Source organism: Gallinula chloropus (assembly GCF_964237585.1).
Source record: "Gallinula chloropus genome assembly, chromosome: 2".
NCBI lineage: Eukaryota > Metazoa > Chordata > Aves > Gruiformes > Rallidae > Gallinula > Gallinula chloropus.
Genome location: NC_140086.1, coordinates 97785490 through 97806024, shown reverse-complemented (window position 1 = coordinate 97806024; position 20535 = coordinate 97785490). Strand labels below are relative to the sequence as shown.

The following is a 20535-nucleotide window of genomic DNA, read 5'->3' as shown; positions in this document are numbered from 1 at the left end:
CACACACGAGCATGTCTGTTGTAGATGTTTTCCCCCCAAAGGCAGAATGAACAGCTTTCCCACTTACCAGCTGAAATGCCACTAGGTCACACATCATAGGAAAAAAAAGTTACAAAGAAGGGTGGCTAGTCCCAGAAATGCATACTCCCTGGAAAGACCTGGCCTACACAAAGGCAAGAAGATCACCAAAATGAACAGAAGTGCTTTTAAAATTAATCAAGTGGCCCGCAAAAGCAGGTTTCACTAACAAAATCCCTGCTTCAGGTCTATTGTGAATTAGTACTACAAATGAGACAAATGAGAATTTATAAAATACTAATCTCTACTAAAGAGAAAAGTCAACGTAGACAATTTTCAGAGAAGATACTCAGACAAGAAATATGTCTCCATTTAGATAAGCACGTAATTTTCCTCAAGAACCAAATCTTTCTGTATGATCACAACGTATTGATACCCAAATGCATTAAAAGCACTGAATCTCAGAACTGTCTGTAGAACAACATGTAAGAAATACAATCCTGTAAAACTTATGCTACAGTACAGAATTATTATCATAGTTATTTTTCTTGTGAAGTTAGAGCTGCTTTTTTTTTTTTTCCTCAAAACAAACAATAAAGATAATCCATCCTAAATATCCAAGTGCTCTAGCATTCATCAGAATAGCTTTGGATAAGAAAATCTGAATCACTCTTACTGCTATTTAGCACATCCTGAGTCCTGAAGCATGGACTGAGGCACCTTCAAATAACATAAGCCAATGAACAATGACTAGATCTAACCCATTATTTTTAGGATGCATTATTTGAATTCACATGCTGCTAATGCAGAAAGAAGCTTGTAATGATTTAAGCATGTTTACATATGCCCTCATGGTCAATGTACCACACAGGTGTGAATATCCTTTCCCCCCATACACATTCTTATGACTACAATTGCTAGAACAGAGAAATTTTCCCTTCTGTCTCACAAATTCCTCCAAAGAAACGATCCTTTACAGTCAGCTACCGGTCATTTAACCTACGAAGCAGCTAAAATGCAAATAACATAAAACAGCAACCAATGAACATGCTTATGTTGAATAAAACATTCAGAAGGTTTCTAGTCTTTACAGATGGACATTATATGATTAATTTGTATCAAACAGTGACCTCTTATGACAGCAAAAGCCTACAGAGGAGCCATCAAAAATAAGATTCAGACCTTTCGCTATTTCAAACATAAAACGAATGTGCCAAGACCTGAACCTGTCGTGACAGGTTGGGAAAGAAGATCAAGTTCAACTCTAGTCTACACAGAAGTCAAACCAGTGATGGGATGAGCCAAAGAATCTCTCCTCCAACCCAGGCTACACAACAACAGTGTTTTCAGATTAATGAGCATACTATTAGTGTTAGAAAGATAATTACAGGTTAAAAAATTATTAGGAACAACATTCAGAAAAGCAAAGAAAGCCAGTTTTGAAATCAAAGACAGCGTAAACTCTTGGCCTAGTCAAATTCACCAAATATTAAAACAAACACATTTTTAGAACAGTTTTCCAGTAACACTGCCAAAACTTTGTATTTCTTATTCCTTTCAGCAGCATAAAATGTTTATCAATTCTGCTCCAGAGCCGTAACACCCACCTGAGAATCAGGGGGAAGGAACTAAGCAATAAGAGGCCAACACTAAGTCAGGGAGGAGGCTGGGAATACATTTAGCAGAGTTTCACAGGCACACGTACAACGCTGTAGATCACAGCAGTGTTCAAAGGGCACTCTTACTGAGAGGAGGGATGCCTTCATGCAGAGAACATCAATTCTGGTATTTCAGTTCCTCCTTGTACCACGGTCTCCATGTGTGAAGAAAGAGATAAACTTCACAGTGATGACATATCCCTGAAAGCTAAAATAAACCCCCCTTCTCCAAAACAGCGCTGGAAAAAACTAATGTGTTTAAGGCTAAACAGACCGTACACACTAATCCAACAGGAACCACTTCATACAGTAATCTGGATCCCAGGCTACCCATGGATTAGCAATTTGACTGGGAGTCTGAGGGACAACAACTGCAACATTTGCACGTATTTTACACTTAGAAAGTATTTCCCCAACTCTTTCCTTCCCAGGCTTTACCCTCTGCAGAACTGAGGCTTCTGCAAAGGAGACTTTTCAGCACTTCTGAGAAAAGGAGTCTCATTAATGTACACATCTAAAAGACATTTAAGAAAAACAGAAGTGTAGCAGAGGCTTGTCCTCTCCTTACAGCAACAGTATTTTAATCACACTTCGTTGTTCTATTTCTCTACTTTTTCTTACTCTCATACAGATATATTTACATGCAAGTTTTGATGCATATATATAAGTATAGATACACATTTATTATTCAAATTAATTATTAGTAAGAGTTCATACCACAACCCTTCCAAATGATAGCTGAATTTTCTTAGTTTTTTACAACATCATTCATACACAGAAGAATTACATGCAGTGGTGTGGACTCACCATGGCCCACTGTATTTTCCCAACAAAATTTCAGTAATAAAACTTATTATTTACCAACAGGTCATTTTTGTATCAGGCTGCAGGAAAATATGCACGTTTACAACTTGTCAGTGGTCACTTCTGATGCACTTGGTCTAAATGTTAAAGTCTTGATGGGCAAGCTGAAACAAACATGGACCAAAACACCAGATCGGAGTTGGCATCTATAAACAAGACCTTGAGGCTTCATAGTTACCAAATATTAAGCAACAACAGGGATAAAGGTTCTCTATTTGGGGCAGGGTGATTGGAGGGTTACACTGTAGGTATGAACAGAGCCCTTTTCCAACTCCACCCTGAAAGGTCACGGTGAACCTGGGATTCATTCACTCTCTCAGCAGGTTGATGCCCCTCATCCTCAGAGACCTCCATTAGACCAGAAGGTTTTAGAAAGTCCTCCAAAATTTCAGTGAAGAACAGCGGCTTGTGTTTTGGGAGCTCTCACAGATCTGACTGAAAAGGCCAAGCTAACCTTTACAGAAGGTTTTCCATCAAGTCCTACTGCATCCTGTGACATCCAAAACTGAAGTGAGACCCATAAGTGCAGCTAACACCAGTTACGATAGTGAACGTGCGATACAGGTGTCCTTTCCTACACGCTGCAACAAACTTCCCTAAGGGGCTCTTCCTTCCACTTATTTTTTTCCATATATTCAGCCTGATGAATGATACTTCTTCAGTGATGGCATTTTGTTGCTGACCATTTTTTGACAAACTACTTAGTTTCCTATACATTAAGACATTTTTGGGAAAAAAAAACCAAAAAGAGTTGTATCAAATCAGCATTGTATTTAATGCTCAAAAACAGGGCTCAAAACCATGGCCTTTGTGCATTGTGACATCTTTTCCATAAAAGAAAGGCTACACTGGAAGTAAACCACAGAGTCTATCATACCCTCTGAAAAACAACATAGAGTACAAAGAAACTGAAAGGTCATGGAAACTTCTGAACACTTCACTTAATTGGGAAACTCTGGAAAACATGAATTGGCTGCATTATGCAATACTAAGAGGATAAAATGGCAAGAGTCTGAAACATCAGTATACCTACAGAAGAAAACAATATTTACATTGCTTTTCTAACTAGCATTTTGGGGTTTGTTATCATTTTACAAACCATAAATCACCAGAATCCCTTAAGAAGACTGCAGTAATACTATCAGTTGAAAATTAAACAATTGACTTGGTTTTGCCCTGGTGTTTTAACTTTTTTTTTCCTTTCAATTCTTTTTCCAAAACTTTGTTTTCTTCCAATCCCTGCCAAACCACATCTCCTTAAAAAAAAATATATCAAAACACACAGAGAGCACTGAAGTAGAAGAAACAGATAGAGAAGCCCTAAAAGAAGTCTTTCTTTACTTTCCTCAGCACATCACTCCTCCCCACACTGAAAGCTACCAGATTTGCTCAGCACTGCTTGCTCAAAAAAATGTGACTCATAATTTGTATGACATACTTTTAAATCCTGTACATCCATCAGTTTGTGTAACTTCAATCTGAAACATCTTTCCCTGCAGTCACAGAAGGCTCTCCCATGGCCTTTTGCTCCCACTCTCCTTATCCTGTTCCCAAACTCTGTTCCAAGTCTTCTTCTTCTCAACCTTTCTGATTTTCCTTTACTTGTAACTCTTGCACAACAGATCTATCTCCAGTTTCTCTGTTTCCATCCTCAGTATTTTAGCCTCTGTGCCCATTTATGGACCTTCCCATTAACGCTGTCCCATGCGCACTCTCCCCTCCAAAACAGCCATGTCCCCCTCCCTTGATCCCCTGTGTGCCATTTTCAGCTCTGGAGCCAGACCCAGGAACACCCGAGCTACTGACCCAAAGCATGTGCTCACAACTGGACTCCATGTGAACCATCTCCCCCCAGAAAGACACAAAAATGTAAGCATGAGGAAACCTCACAGCCAATTACAAAAGTCACCCAGCATCTTGGCTGGAACAAAAGTTCCCAAACCTCTTGCTTTCTTTCAACATCCCTGTGTCACAGAACCCCACTCTGACACCCTGGGTTACTGAAATTAGGTGCTGGTAACTTTAATAATTCCTTGGGCCAGTGGGCACCAAGGGACCTCAGCGAGTATTGGGAAAGAATCACTTTCATAAATACTAGTTCAGAAATGCTGCGAGCCATCAGCACAGAAAGCACATCCTCCTCTGGGGGCATTCAGTTCAGTTATTTGTTTCTAGACAATGAGCTTTGCTTGGCAGAGGAAAAACACACAAGGTTGAGAAAAACAGGAGATAAAGCAATTTTTCCTTCTTCTTCTTCTTCTTCTTGCTTTCCAGACCTTTCCTCAGCATACAAAATACTTAGTTACCTCTTGCTAGTTCTCAGTATAGGTTCAGATTAGATGTTAGGTAAAGATTTTCACTGAAAGAGTTGTCAGGGCCTGGAACAGGCTGCCCAGGGAGTGGGGCTGAGTCACCATCCCTGGATGTGTTTAAAAAAGGTAGATGAGGTACTTAGGGATATGGTTTAGCTAAGGATGGGAACGGTTGGACTCAATGATCTTAAAGGTCTTGTCCAACCCTGTGATTCTGTGATTTCCTATCAGATACAGTTAACTATCCACCTCCATATAACATGTCTTACAAAGAGATTCCAAACAAACAAGCGCCTTCCCTTTGCCTCCTCCCTCAACAGCAACTACACACCAAAACCACAAGTTACCACGAACTTCCAGATGGCATTTTGTCTGAAATGCCAGAGCCACAAAATCAGTTCCCACCTCTGAAGACCCACCACACATTTACCAGTGATGCACATCACCCAAACACACGCTGAGAGTACTGACTTTGTGGGTTGCAAACGTCTTTCAAAACTGTCCCACTCAGCTCTTATCAGCAGCAAAGCATAAAAGGATCAATTAGATTGAAGCATTACTTCTGTTTTCTCCTTGGATTTCTCAGATACTCTGGTTGTAACAACTTTAATCCATCTAGAATTAATGAAAATACAACCACTCCATTCAACCCACAAGTATGTTATTTAAAGCTCTGTGAGTAAAGACAAGCTGCTTATCAAAGCAGGTAATGTGGACAAGTCTCCATTAAAAAATTAACTCTCCCATCATGCCTCTTGCCTAAATTTAAACTGCAAATATGCAACGTTGCTATTTTTATCCTCCATTAACACTTCCATTACCGAGATAATTGCACAAGTAAGCTTTTCTGTTTTCACCTGGTTTTAAGACATGGAGTATTTTTAGTAAATTCATTCTTGAGTGAGTAGCCATCTCAAGAGCAGCTACTGCTGGATTGCAGGAAGGTTCTATGCAGCCTTCCAGATCACAATCGTGGTGCCTGCTATCATAGGACACTTCTCTCTGTCCAGCACCAGAGCAGAGGTGCACAGGGACTGTTCGCTGAAGACACTGGATGACTAGAAACTGTGTGTCTTTCCACACAGAAGATCTGGTCATTTCAACTAAGGGAAGAGGGGAAAAAACCCAAACCAATACTACACTATTTACTGGATTCAAAATACTGTCTGCTGTATTTTTGACTCTCCCTTTCAGGATGATAGGCAAAACACCCCAATTTTATTTACTCATGCATATTTTTACCTCTGTCTGTGACACTTTAAAGAACTACTGTTATATTTCTGGACACCTCTGAAAGCCCATTCCCAGCTAAGGAGGGTACTGTAGCACACCGCTCTCTGCAGCTGGGTAGGTGGTAGCACACAGCTGCCAGGGCAAGCGACTGAACTACCAGCTGGTGTCCCATTCGACCTGTTCAGGGCCAGGAATCTCTGCCTCACCACTCCCTCCAAACAACAAACTCAAATTCAAAATGTAGTAAGTCTGTGGCTGGAGGTGGCCAAGGCCAGTAGAAGAGCTTGGGGAGTCTGTTGCTAGTACTAAAACTAAGGGTGACTTTCAGGTTACCCAGAATACAAGAGCTGAACCCTTGAACTAATACATTTATAATATATTTATAATATAATTCAGATTAAATAACCTGTATTTGAGAGCATGCATGTCAACAGAATCCATCAGGTCTGGCCCACAGGTATAAGGAATGTAAGCAGAGAAGGTACACAAAAGCACCAATTTTGCTTTAAAACACTGACCAATAAACTTTGCATTCCCCTTTTTACTGTGTGACCATCAGTAGCACATAGTCTTATTTGCACTGGGATTTTGAAGTGTGTAATCCCTTCTCTGAATACCTCCCATCTCTGCTTTAGACACACCACAGGCTGCAGCGTGGATCCTTGACAGCCCTTGGAGTAAGTTACCTTTTCCCCCTCACTTTCTACACACATACATCTTAGAGGTTACTCCAGCCTCACTCCAGCTTGGAGCAGCCCAGGGTCTGCACTGCAGCACCCAGACATGGAGCTGCACAGAAAGGCTTCAGCCCATCCATCCATAGTGACACCTAAACTGCACCAAGTCACAAACAGGAGAATTAAGTACGATGTAAAGATTTACCCTGTAGCAACAGCAAGAGCCCAAATAGTTATCACTTCCATTTCAACTCCTCCTGCAATGTCCAGCTCATTTTTCTGCCTGTTTACCCAGCACAGACAACAGGCATTGACAGTTACTTTGCAAGTACCATCTTCTCTAACTCACTAAATATTCCATGCATTAAGGTATCTAAAGATACTTGAGAATGTAAATAGATCATGGTTTAAAAAGGCTAAAACTAGAAATGGGTTTTTTAGAAGACCAGTAGCACTTATCCATAGGGCATGTCAGTAATTCCCTCTCAATTCTTTCCCCATTTGAATGTTAACTTTCCTGAACCCACAGCCACCACCACATCTGAAGCCACTGAGCATCCATCTCGCACTTCTGCCAATCAAGAAAGGGGCTGATCATTTCTACACCTTATCTGCTTGCCAGCTTTGTTGATGAGAAACACCCACACAGTTATGTCCATCTTCAACTCTGGGTACAGTGCTGCATGCCACAAATACCTGAATTTGTGCTGGACTTTATTCTACCTTGTACAGTTCTAGTCTTGTCAAACAGCTGCCAGATAGATATCTTAAAGAAAGGAATCCCATCTACAAGTATAGATGCACGACCACTTTTTAAACAAAGCTTCTTCCAACGTGGCATGAGTTTACAGGCTACCTTCTTCTCATAGCCCTTTGCTGGTATCAAAGGTGACTCTGCACATGGTGTTAGATGCTAAGGGTGGCCTGAATTTTAGCTCATTCCTTCAAAATTCAGACTTCAGTACTTCGAGAAAAGTGGATCACTTAACTATTCCTTGAAAAAAATAACACCTTAGAACAAGAAAGGAGGAATCTCATTGTGAGCTAAGAGTTGTGTTGGCAGAAAGCCTAAGCACAGCCAGGGTCTGTTCAGCACAGTGCCACCCAAATTATACTGGGCAGCAGCAGATGCCATAGCATGGTGCTCTAATGTGAGCAACTCCATCCTGCTGCTGACCACACATGTAATCTCAATGCATTCCAAGAGTCAACTGCTCTTTTCACTTCACTGATGATATAATGATCAGTGTCAATAATTTTGATAGGAAGAGCACTAATGAGTGATTTATCAGTCTCAAAGGGAAAGTCCCTTTACATTAGAAGCAAGGTCAAGTAGCTTGTTTTAGCCAGGCTACACTAGAATGACATACAAATAACTCCAACGATTCACTCTGATGATTAATGCAGGCAGAATTTGTTTTGTTGACAGAATTTGGAAAAATCCCAGAAACTCCTCCTCCTCCTCAAAGTCTTAAGCCCGCTTGATCTTCCAGAAATAACACATGCAGTATGATTCAGTGCTTTTTTTGTCCCTTTGTATTCCCTACATACAGCTTCATACGCAAAACACAAGCTATTCAAATGAGCAAATACAGACTGATTGCTTCTATCTTAGTCACCAACTGCCCGAAGTCAACCATCAACAAACGAAGCCTTGCACAACACTGTGTTTTGAAACTTCAGTTGTACACTGTAAATATTAACTAATTTACCTTCAACACCCGGATATTAAATATACACCCAGCTCTACCCTAATTCCTTTTCATCTTATAAATGTAGACAAGTAGCTTCAGAGTTCCTATATAACTTGATCAAGCCACACAGGATGTCTACACAAATAAGCCAACATCTTAGACAAGTTGTCCCTGACTTCAGGGCTGTTCCCAAACACAAAGCCCTTGCCTGTATTCATCTGCGCAAGCTATTTCAGTCTACATCATTTACAGGTCAGATCAGTGATACCCAATAACCTTTTGACAACAAGTTTTAAAGCACCACCCCAAAAAAAACAGCACTTCAGTAATTTGGGTAGCCTGGAAAATCAACCAGAAACATGGAACAGCATATTAAATTTAGTACTTTCTACAGGATGAGGTAAACACGCAAGCACCAACCAAACAAAAGACCCAACAAACATAGACCTCCCCCACCACCACCACCCCAAAACCAGATTACAGCAGCAATCCCCACGAGTGCTGAAACACAATTCTTGCAGATGTGTCTTAGCGCATCTATTGAAGACTATCTACTGCCTGAGAGCCATGACAGCTGATGTATTGAGTTCCAGAAGAATCTCTAGCTTTCGTGGGGCTCACTGAAAAAACTCATCTTTGGTGCCACACATCAGAAAACTCCACTTGCTTTATCTCTAGTCTCAGAAGAACGATTACTTAGTAAAAGTTAAGAGGATTTGATTGTGTTTTACTGATCAGAGCTTCGAAACAACTGGAAAAATTTAAGGAAACTGGTGATTCTGAGACCTGAAAGACACAAAATGCAAGTCAGAAATGTCATCTACACTATTTGGAAATATCACCTACTGTGATGTTTTTTAAGGTATGGAAAAACACCACAGTAGTCAAACGCAAGCAGCTCATTTCATATGCTGACAGCAAAGCCACAGGTGAAAGAAATGAAAATTTCATGTTTTTCTGTTCATGTCATATGATTCCATATGAATCTGCAGTAAACAGTAATAAATATTTCAGAATCAAGAAAGATTGACTAGAATCTGCCCCAGGAAGATCATTTTAATCTCCCTTAGGTGTAACGCTCTGACAAGCCTCCCTTAAACAAATGCTTCTATCTGCAAAGCTAATGACATGTTAATGGCTCTTCCTCCCTCTGTCAAGGGGGAGAAAGAAGAAAGTATAAACTGAGGGTTGCTTCAGGGCTATCAGGCACACAGGTAACAACCTGCTGGGCACCCCGCAGCAGTCAGGAACCAAAGGCCTGTCTCAAACACAGTTGGCATCACCTCCATTACCTGCTCGATGGTGCCTCTCACAGGTCTAGCAGCTGCAAGCCAGAAGCAAGTCCAACAAAAAGAAGCTCAAAGCAGTGAGGTGGAAGATTCTCAAGGACAGCAAAATTCCCAAGCCAATGAGAAAGAATGTTTGCTTCATTTTGGAAACAATATAAAATAGATCTCAGGTAATTAGATGCCTTAAATGAGACCATAAATGCATAATGCTAATCTAGAGAGCAGCTTTACTCCACAGATTTCTTTCTCTTCCAATACACTTAATCTGTATCAATTGGCCCATGGCACTGAACTTCCTCACTTCCCTAATTTCCTAATCTCCATTCGTTTTCACTAGGGCCAGGATTAGGGTTTTGCTGTAGTCCACAAATTAAAGCTAAATTTTATTCCTCTATCTGTTTTACAATCTTTTTTCCCTAAATTCTGCCTGCATTAAGTGGTACCTAGAAGCAATTTATCGATTTCAAATGCCTTGGTTCCACTTATTTCTCCTGATACCTAATGCCACAGGGAATATGGATTTAGGTTCCATCTATCATTTTTAAAAGAGTTAAAGTATATAAGCTATTTGAGCTAGATACGTCCAAACACTTATTAAATTGTAGCTTCCGGCTATTTATTGACTTTCTCAGAACTACCTTCACACCTCATCTATTTGCTACTTTATCAGTTTTCTGAAAAGCTGGAGATATGGGCTTAAGGTGCCATACCCAGCAGCCAGATAAACCTCTGCGGTGGTTAATTCCCAGCCATCACCCCCAGAGTTCAGATTATCAGCAGAACTCGGTGCTTGTGAAAGCTCCAGACCCAGCGCAGCGGAAATTAAAGTTCACTCTTCAGACACACCACAGACAGATGCAGCACGGCCATCAGCAGCACAAGCTTCTTCACAAAGTCCCATCAACAGGTTTCAAACCTTTAGGACAAAGTAGCAGTTCTACTTCTCTGCCCAGAGCAGTCAGGGAAGTCTGTTCATGGGAAGAGCAAACGTGCACTGGGAAAGAAAAAACCAAAGACCGAGCAGCAGCAGATGTGCGAAGATGCATCCCAGCCCCACCTGCCCTTTCTCTGTGCCCTGACTGCACAGGCACAGCAGCCCAGGCAGCTGTGACAGCAGTTACACACCCCTCTGGCACTCCCACTATCCATTCAGGCCATCTCTCCAACACTGAATTTCTCCCTTCGACTGAAGTATCTGAACAGCATCGAGCTAAATAAATAGGTGAGGACAACAGAAGTAACACAAGACACCAGTCACCCAAAGCAGTCCCTTAAAGAGGTTGAGTATTTCCCTACCAATACAGAAATAGTCATTACAGCCCCACACATGGCTTCTCTTATCCTGTCTCTTCCTAATCTTGATTACAAGTTTAATTAATATCCTTGTGAGAGGGTCAGTTTTGCTAGGTTCCTGCCATCTAAAAAAAAAAACCAACCCCAAACAAACAAACAAAAAAAATCTAACAGAAGATATTCTTCCAGTACTAACAAGGCTGCATACAATAGGACAAGCCTATTTTGAAACTTCCAACAGCATTTGCAAGTGCCAGAAGTCCCACTATGCCAGTTTTGCATGGAGAATTGTGGCTTTATGGGCCCAGAGCGGTCCAATTTCATCAAGCACAAACCAGTCATACACTAGTTTGAGGCACTGTGCATTTATTATTCGATGGAGCAGCAGTTCCAGAAATTAAAAAAGGAGATCATTTTGAAAACAAGAGAAGGTGGGTGTGTGCAAGGATCCATTTTCTCATTTTATTTGGAAGCAACATCCCTAAGATTTCAAGCACTGTCACCAGAAGCGTTGTTGATGTATTACAGCAGAGTGAGCTGCACTCTCCATGCAGTTCTCCATTTCCTCCAAGGAAAAGGCAGGAGACCTGCTGGAACAGCTATACAGACATAAGGCTTAAGTAGTTAAAGTCACTTTCTTACTTTTAAGACTCCAAGGCCTGTAGTTACCCACAATTTACTTTACACTTTCCACTGTGAGAGGAATCTTTATGCAAATTCCTCTTTTTCCATGCCTGAAGTTTAACCTGGTGTCTCCAACCATCACTCTCTTCCTTTGTATATTTATATCTCATGACTTCACTGTCTCTACAGCTGTTTCCATTTAGCACATTTTCTCTAATTTACCTTTTCTTTGCTGTCAAAGAGGAAAACTAAAAATAGCATCCCAAGTTCCTACAAGTCACACAACCCACCCCCCTTTGGCACAGGATCCACTCAACTCTTCGATACTGACATTATCTTTTAGGAAAGCTTTGGGTGAACTCTAGTGGTAAATCCTTAACAAAAACGTCAAAAACCAACGGCAAAGAACTTTTTTATATAATTTTAATACATGAAGATAAAACTGCTTCTGGTGATAAACACTGTTTGCTAAAGAATAATGAGCACTTCCACTGGAAGACTGTTCAAAAACTGTTACCACAGTTTGGTCTTTTGTACACTTCAGAGGAACAAGGCCTTGCAGCAATGAATAAAGCATTGCTAGATATCAAGTGAAGTGGTACAGTGGAAAGAGAGGACACCAGGAGGTCCATGACTACATGGAAAGCCTAGACTGCCTACCTGCAATTCATGAAGTTACATGTTTCAGAACCAATTGTTGAAACAACTGCCTTAAGAAAACAGTATAACCTGTAAGTGCATAAACAGACCTCCCTAGGTTAAAAATAAATAAATAGATAAAAGAATAATCATCTGTGAGGATGTGTCCAGCAAGACAGAGAAATTCAGGTACTGACTCAGCTTTAGGGTTGTCAGCACAGCTTAGTAGCCAGGATCTTTCCAAACTGAAGCGCAGCTGGTGATTCCACCTCTCAACACAGCACGGATCACGCATCAGAGAGTCCCAGCTACAAGCAACCCAGAACCATCAAGTTCTCCTGCAAGTGCAGGCAGAGCAGGCACCGCCCTGTCTTTGAAAGAGCCCCTACATTCCAGGTTCATCCACACATGCAATCTGCACAAAGCACCACAGTTAACTGCCACAAAGTGCCCAAACCCCTACATTTAACTAAAGGTCCAGCTCTAAGCTCTCCCAACAAAAGGTACACATTTACTATCGTTTTCCCAGTTTATAAGAGAGCAAAGTCTCCATGAGGCAACAAAATGCACATTTTCACCTTGTCCTCTTCCTCAGTCACACCAGCCCTCTGCTAGCATCCCTTTAATGCTCTCCCAACGTGTTTAGCCACACCAAGGCTGCAATTTCAGCTGCAGTTAAGCTCTATATAAGTAAAGCTCCACACTACTCAAATCCTTTTTAATGCTTAACATGTATGGCAATATATATGGCACCCTGCCTACTGTTACAATGCCATTCCCTTACTGAAAACAAATTCTTCCTGTAAACTCACAAGTACATTAAATCTCCAGCAGCTACTCTTCTTCTAACCACGAGGAAAAGCGTCTGTGGCTCTACAGCCTTTCACAGGCTAAGTGCAGAGAGTAAAAGTGTACTTGCTTGATGTAAACAAAATTTAAAATTGTCTTCCAAACGCCAGGGGTGAGAAAACACACAACACCCTTTATTTATATGTAACTCATAAGAGTCATAAGAACACTGCTATGTGAAAAGCCTTTGCAATTAGTGCAGCAGGTGAGCTGCCAGGAAGCACTCTGGGAACACCACGATGCTTTTGGACAGATACAGTGAAGAGAACGCTCCTCCTCTCCCATCTCAGGGCTTGCAGAGGCCAGAGCTATGTGCAGTGTTTGGGCAATTCACTAATAGCCACACAGGAAGAAGCACCTGACAGCACTTTAACATGTCAACCACAGTCTTCCACCAACAGACACTTCTGATAACTTATTTCACTAACCAAACAGTATGTGCACTGACCTCCACAGTTAAAACTGGTGCTGTAAGGGATAGAGGAGGAGGGAGTAAGGGTGGGTGGTGTGTGTGTGTGCGCATATATATATATGTAGTGGGGAAATGGCAACTGTAATGGAGAGGGAACAAAAGGAGTACATGGACAGACAGAGAAAATTCAGGAAATAAAAAAAAAAAAATCACTAGCAGTACTACCACCCCAGGACAATTTCCAACTGCACTGTTTCCTGTTTGAAAAGCCACAGAATTTGTTACATCCCGGATACAAACCATCAGTGTTTCTTGTTAAAGATTAACAGACCTTTTATCACCAAACAAACAAACAAACAAAAAAAGAGCTTGTTTTAAATTCCCTACTTTCCACCAAGCAAATATTAAAAAAACCCCTAAGAGATATGTATTCAAACTTAGGTTACTGGTATATTCGCAAAATAGACACCACAGCACTTTGAGACAGGCTTTTAGTAGCTATTAATCATTGCTGGGCCTTGCAAACACATGCAATGTTTTTTCCATTAATCATCTGGCACTTAACACACAATGTTGGAAGTGGCTTTGAACATGATAGATTTTGCCAAAATTCACTAGCTGTAAAACTGAGAAAGCATCCACCTCACTGCAGAGGCTCCTGTGCTTGCTGCTCTGATGCTCTTTAAGCACCCTGCCTGCAACCCAGGTGCTTTCCAGGGTCCATCACCCCACAGCAACCCAACTGTGCTCCTGGCATCTCTCAGTAAGGAAACCCACTCACAGCTCCAAGTGCTTCAGCACCCTTTGAGGAGTTCTGGTCCAAGCTCTACGTCTGAGGTTCAGATCTTGGGAACCCTGTGGTAAAGTCCCAAACATCTGCAGCTCTAAGACTGCTCCAGATGTGGCGACTTCAGTTCTTCTGGACTCTCCAGCCCACTGGCACTCTGCTCTGCCTGTATCTGTGGCCAAAGGTGAATCCTGAAGTCCTGCACAGCCTGGGGTCATCTGTGCAGCCTGGCCACCGAAAGGGACTCTGGGGAGCCCTGTGTGGACAATTAAAGCTTCCCACAGAAGCTGACAGTTCCACCTAACACTGCACTTCAGAACCACCCATCCATGCTGTTTTCTAAACAGTAACACCACCCTAACTTCTGCTTTACTTACAGAGGGAAAAAAGGAAAATGCAGGTTTTGCCCTAAACCACAGAGGATATACTTTTCTTACAAAGGAATGATCTACAGCAGGTCCATTTTCTCCACACTACAAATGCTCATTTTAGTGAATTGCTATGCTTTGGGTTAAGACAAACTCATTTTTATTTGAATTCCTCATGCTGAGCCATATCTTGGTCACATTCTGTATTGTCCTTAAATTCTCATCAAAGTAATTACTACAGTTGCCATATCTGATTTTGAACTGCACACACGGTCCAACATCCCCAACAAATGCGATTACTTACACACATCAAGCACAATTAAATCCTTGGACCAAAGTAAACACTCAACAGGCATCATTTCCCAATAAAATGTCCTGCCCAAAAGCACACTAATTTCACAAGTTAGCCCATGTTACAAAGTAGAAACACGATCATTCTAGAGCAGATAGACTGAAGAAACCACTTTTCTGAACACAGTAAAAAACAAGTTAAAATCAAGTGTTTGCAGCTCCTGACACTCAAGATTCTCGTAACATTCTCAGGTTTTGCCGAGCAACTTGAGATCCAGCATTACACCTACTTTCAAAAGCAGTGCTCAGCACCCACGACTAAGCCTTGGATGACTTCCTCTCCTCTCTTCTCAGTTCTCTTTTCACAATATATACTTTTTTCTTCAGTACAAAAAAAGCATGTTAAAGATAGAGCCTTCCTAGGCGCCATAAAATAAACAGCTGACTCGCTTTTCTTTCGCTTTCTGACGCATGGCATTTTTTTGAAGTCCTATCAGTAATTACTACAGATGGGCTGCTTCTGCATTTTTAAGCATTATTTCTAGATACTTAATGGCTAATCAAAAGACCTAGCTGTTTGAGGAAATTTATTGAAGGTTTCTGTTCTTTCAGGCAAGCCAAAACTTCAAGAAATTCTTACAAGGCTTAAACTATTCAAAAAAGTTAAGGCATGCCCTAAAAAGCTACGGAGCTTTCATCATTACGCTCAGGCTGAAGATTCAAATTAAGTAAGGCCTGTAACTGTGCATCAAAAATACATCAAAGATGACACCAATGGCTTCCAAACGTTCACAGGGCCTCTCTTTGAGATTAGGAAGGAAGACTGAGTTTAAGACCATGTTTAAGCATCATGCACAAAAACCCCCCACGGGAAGGTACCCTTCTTTCAACGCATCACTGTCCAGAATGAAACCTGTACACCTCCATGCTCAGAAGATGCACCACTAGAATATACCGACAGGCTTACTGACCTAGCCATCTGAAACAGATGGTTAAGTGGTAGAATTTAATTGCTTAAATTCTCTCACTGAAGCAGATAAGAGCCAAGCATCACACTCTCCTTCCTCTGACACGCCGGAGTTGTGCGCACAGTACCTGAAGTCGAGCATTTGCTAGAAAACTGAAACCCAAAAGGTCTCTGCCAAATGCAGGTGCCCTGTACATCATCACACCCTCGGTTTCACAGGAAGATTTCAGTCTCAACATCTCTACTGCACTGAAGAAGCAAATTTGAGATATAGCATTAGGATGATGACCTCCAATAGGAAAAATGTCTCATATTTAGCACCTTTGAAAAAAGAATGTGTATCAATCCTTTAAAGACATTATTCATTAACGTTTACTACTTCATTTTAATAATAAATTGCACATAATATGTTGCTAAAAACTTCCAGTTGCTTTTCTTTCCCTATTTATTTGGCAATTACATCTTCAATGTCTTTTTACCACACTTATTAAAGGTATTTTACTAGCAGAAGTAATCCTAGCCAGCAATTATTTGGTGATAATTCTGAGGAAAAATAGACAATGTAAGTACAAAGTAAATGCAAATCATCAATATATATCAGTCTAGGAGTAAACTCCAATATGAGCTGTAAGGTTGTTTCGGTTTCTTTATGAGTTTTAACCTCCTCAAAGAAACTACTAAGAGTAAGTCACAAAATCACAGGCTGGTTTGTGTTGGAAGGGACCTTAAAGGCCACCTAGCTCCAACCCCCTGCCATGGGCAGGGACACCCTCCACTAGACCAGGCTGCCCAATGCCCCATCCAACTTGGCCTTGGACACTGCCAGGGAGGGGGCAGCCACAGCTTCTCTGGACAGCCTGTGCCAGGGCCTCAACACCCTCACAGGAAAGAATTTCTTCCTAATACCTAATTTAATCTATGCTCCTCCAGCTTTAGGCCATTACCACTTGTTCTATCGCTCCATGCCCCTGTAACCAGTCCCTCTCTCACTTTCCTGTAAACCCATTTAGGCACTGGAAGGCTGCTCTAAGGTGTTCCCAGAGCCTTTTCTTCTCCAGGCTGAACAAGCCAACTCTCTCAGCCTGTCTTTGTAGAAGAGGTGCTCCAGCCCTCAGATCACCTTCATGGCAAGTTTCTGACTATCTTTAAGAACTAAGAACTCTTTGCAAACTTAAGAATCCAAATCTTATAATATGACCTACAACTTTATTTTGTCAGCACCCTGAGCCACCCAGCATCCAGCAATATTTCCAGACATTTAAAACAGAGACATCAGCCAGCGATATCTACCCAAGAGAATGTCCTTGCACACACCAGAAAAGGCAAACAAGCCACCTCACTACACCTTGTTAGCACCCAGATGAGACAAGTCATCAGCTCTGGAAGCCAGATCAGCTACTACCCCACAGAAAAGTCAGCTGCTGTTCCACCACCCCTTTAACTCCACGCAAGAACTTCAAATCATCATCTACGAGAAACAAGCTGAAGTTTTGAAGTTTCTCTCCTTCCCCCAAAAATATCACCCTTATCACTGACCACACCATAAATACTAGCTGTCCCTTTTCTGCAGGGATGTGTGACTGAGCAGCAGTTCTCAACATACCTTTCAAGTTGGCTGGTTTTATTTCAGAGCTCAGGCCTGTGTATCCAAAAGCCCATCCATTTCCTCAACTACACTGATTATCTACTAATCATACCAACCTTACCCATAAATGTTGTACAGATTATGAAGACTTTTATGCGGTACATTTTCCAAATCTACTGTTAGCACTTCAAAGGTGTTAACACCTTGGAACAAAAAAAAAAAACAACAACAAAACCACCCACACAAAAAAACAAAACAAGAAAGAAAGAAAAGGAAAGGAAAAAAAACACCAAAAGAGCTTAGAAGTCACCAATCTTCTCTCAAAAAAAGTAATTTAATCCGGTGGGGGTAAACACAAATGAGATCATTCACCAAGTCAGAAAGCATCCTAAAAAGACATGTCAGCCTTTAAAAATGTAAAAAATATGACTGAACTAAAACCAATGTTTACTTACTATTACCTGAAAATGATGAACTGATGAATTGTCACAAACATGACATTAAAACCTCACTCCTGTTCTCATTGCTTTTCTATCATTTGAAATTAATATTTAAGATGCCAGAGAACTGCTGAGCTGCAAGTATGCAGTTTGGTTGATTAACAAACCAGATCACAAATGTCAAGTACAGGTTGGTATTTGCTCCAGATAACGTCTCCTGCCTCCCAAATATCTGACATGACACAAGAACACACAAGCTGTGGAACACATTAGAATTCAACTGGATCTTCCTTCTGACAACATAAACAGCCTCCTGAATCCCAAACCAAATATTTACCTGTCTGCTCCCAACAAACAGGAGAGCTGATGGCTGTAAGGCAAGAAACAAATCCTGGGGGTTAAATTAAGAGATTTCTAAGTTGCATACACACCGAGCTTGTGTCACTAAGTGCAGGCCAACTCCACAGCACCCCGCAAAGAGGCAAACTTCAGATCAGACTCAGATCAAAACTACACTGAATACTAAAATTCAGACTGCCTTTTGGTAGATAAATGATTTTTCACCAATCTTTCTTGCCCTCAGCAATGATACACAACAAGCACATCCCTGGTTTAGACACCAAAGACTCAGGCTCACGTCAGCACTCTGTAGTTCATTAAGAACCTTCCTGCTGACGAAGATTTTGGGGGTGGGAGGGGTGGTAATATGCAAATGCTTCCACATGTGCTCCATTACAAGCATCGCTCTTTCACCCAGCCATGACCATGTTCCACCACAGTGGGAATATCTAAGGGCTTAAGTAACCAGCAAGTGTACAGTCAGGGGAAAACCGACCACTATAGCAAACTAAAAGGCTGCCACTGGTTGGTAAGTGCTCCTGCAGCACAAACTGCTCCAGAACAGAACAAGGACTGCCAAACACATGCTTCCAAACATTGGACGAAAGCAGGTAGGTTTCTAACACATACTTAGAACAGCCCTACAGAAGAAAATCCAAACCTAAGTTTGTAATAACAGGGGAAACCTAATAAAAAATACTTATGAGCACTAAGACTTGAAAAGCAAACATGGAAAGTCTTGCTGAAATAATGTTTACTCTCTGCTATAGAAAATATCTGCTGTAGGAGATTTTCATCATGTTTTGCAGAAATATTTCACTTCATTATGAGATACTGCTGCAAGATTCAGGGAAAACTGTTTTCACAACAAGGGTGACCAGAGCTCACAACAAACCTGACCAGATCTTGCATTGCTCTGGGTAAGACTATAAATAACAGGGCTGTGCAGCTCTCTGAACTGCCACAAAGCTACTAGTTCAGACAGTTGGAAAGGCTGGGCGCACCATCGCAGCGTGCACCAGGAGCTCGGTGGCCACACAGCACTTGGGTGGATTGAAGGTGATTACTTGGATACAGCACAAACACACCCTCCAATTTGCACTCCAAGTTCTGAAGCAATGCACAGAAGCAGCAGCACAAGAGCTTCCCCTGTGGCTAAAACAATCCACAGAGGGTTGAGCTTAGGAGGGAGTCTGGAAGCCATCTGGCCCAACCCCCTTTGATCAAGCAGAGCCACCTATCGCCTGCTGCCCAGGACTGTATGCAGACAGCTGTTGAGTATGTCCAGGGATGGAGACTCCACAAAGTCACTGTGTAACCTGTGCTAGCACTTGGTCACCCTCACAGTAAAATAGCATTTCATTACATGACTTTGCTGCAAGGCTACACTGCAAGGGTACTAAGGGTGCACAGCCATTCTGCCAGTTTTAAATCCACTTCATCATCTGCATATTTAGCTCATATTTCATCAGCTTCTCAATGACAGCTGTCAAAAGCCTTACTGAAGCCCAGGTAGACAATATAAACTACTTGCCCCTCATCTACCAAGCCAGTCAGTTAATCATAGGATTTCAGGTTGCTCAATCATGACTTTTCCCTTGGTGAAGCCATGCTGACTACACTCAGTCACCTTTTTGTTCTTCATGTGCCTGAAAACAGTGTCCAGCATTAGCTGCTCCACCACCTTCCCAAAGACTGAGAAGACGCTGACCGCCTTGTGGTTCCCTCAGTCCTCCTTCTTGGATGTCTTTAAGGTTGAAGTGATGCTCACTTTTCTCCAGTCATCAGGCACTTCTCCCAAATGCCACAGTCTTTCAAAGATGATTGAGACTGGCCTTACAGCATTGTCTCCTAGCTCCCACAGCACTCATGGGCACATCCTCTTGGGAGGCCCATGGACTTCTGTGTTTCAAATTAGTCTCAGTATTCCTGACTCTATCCCTCTTCTACATCCAAGGCAAGTCCTCCTTCCTAGCAACAACCATTCCTGCCCCAGGTGATTATAATATCACTGGATAAACCAAGCAGGCTCAGTGATCACTGGAAAAGCACAGGCAGGGAGTCTAACTGGGGAAACGTGGGAGAACTGTTTGCAAACCTGAGATGTCTCTAACAACCTAAGTCAGTTTTCCATGAACATCCTGCTGAAGATCCAAGTTCCAAAGCAGATGTAGACAGAGATAAGATGACCCAACC

At 41.7% G+C, this 20535-nt stretch overlaps 1 protein-coding gene across 1 annotated transcript in view; it reads right to left on the bottom strand.

Annotated features, from left to right (window-relative positions):
* The window catches only part of CDKAL1 (CDKAL1 threonylcarbamoyladenosine tRNA methylthiotransferase), a 414385-nt gene that overhangs the window by 344749 nt on the left and 49101 nt on the right, over window positions 1-20535 (bottom strand). The window lies entirely within an intron of this gene.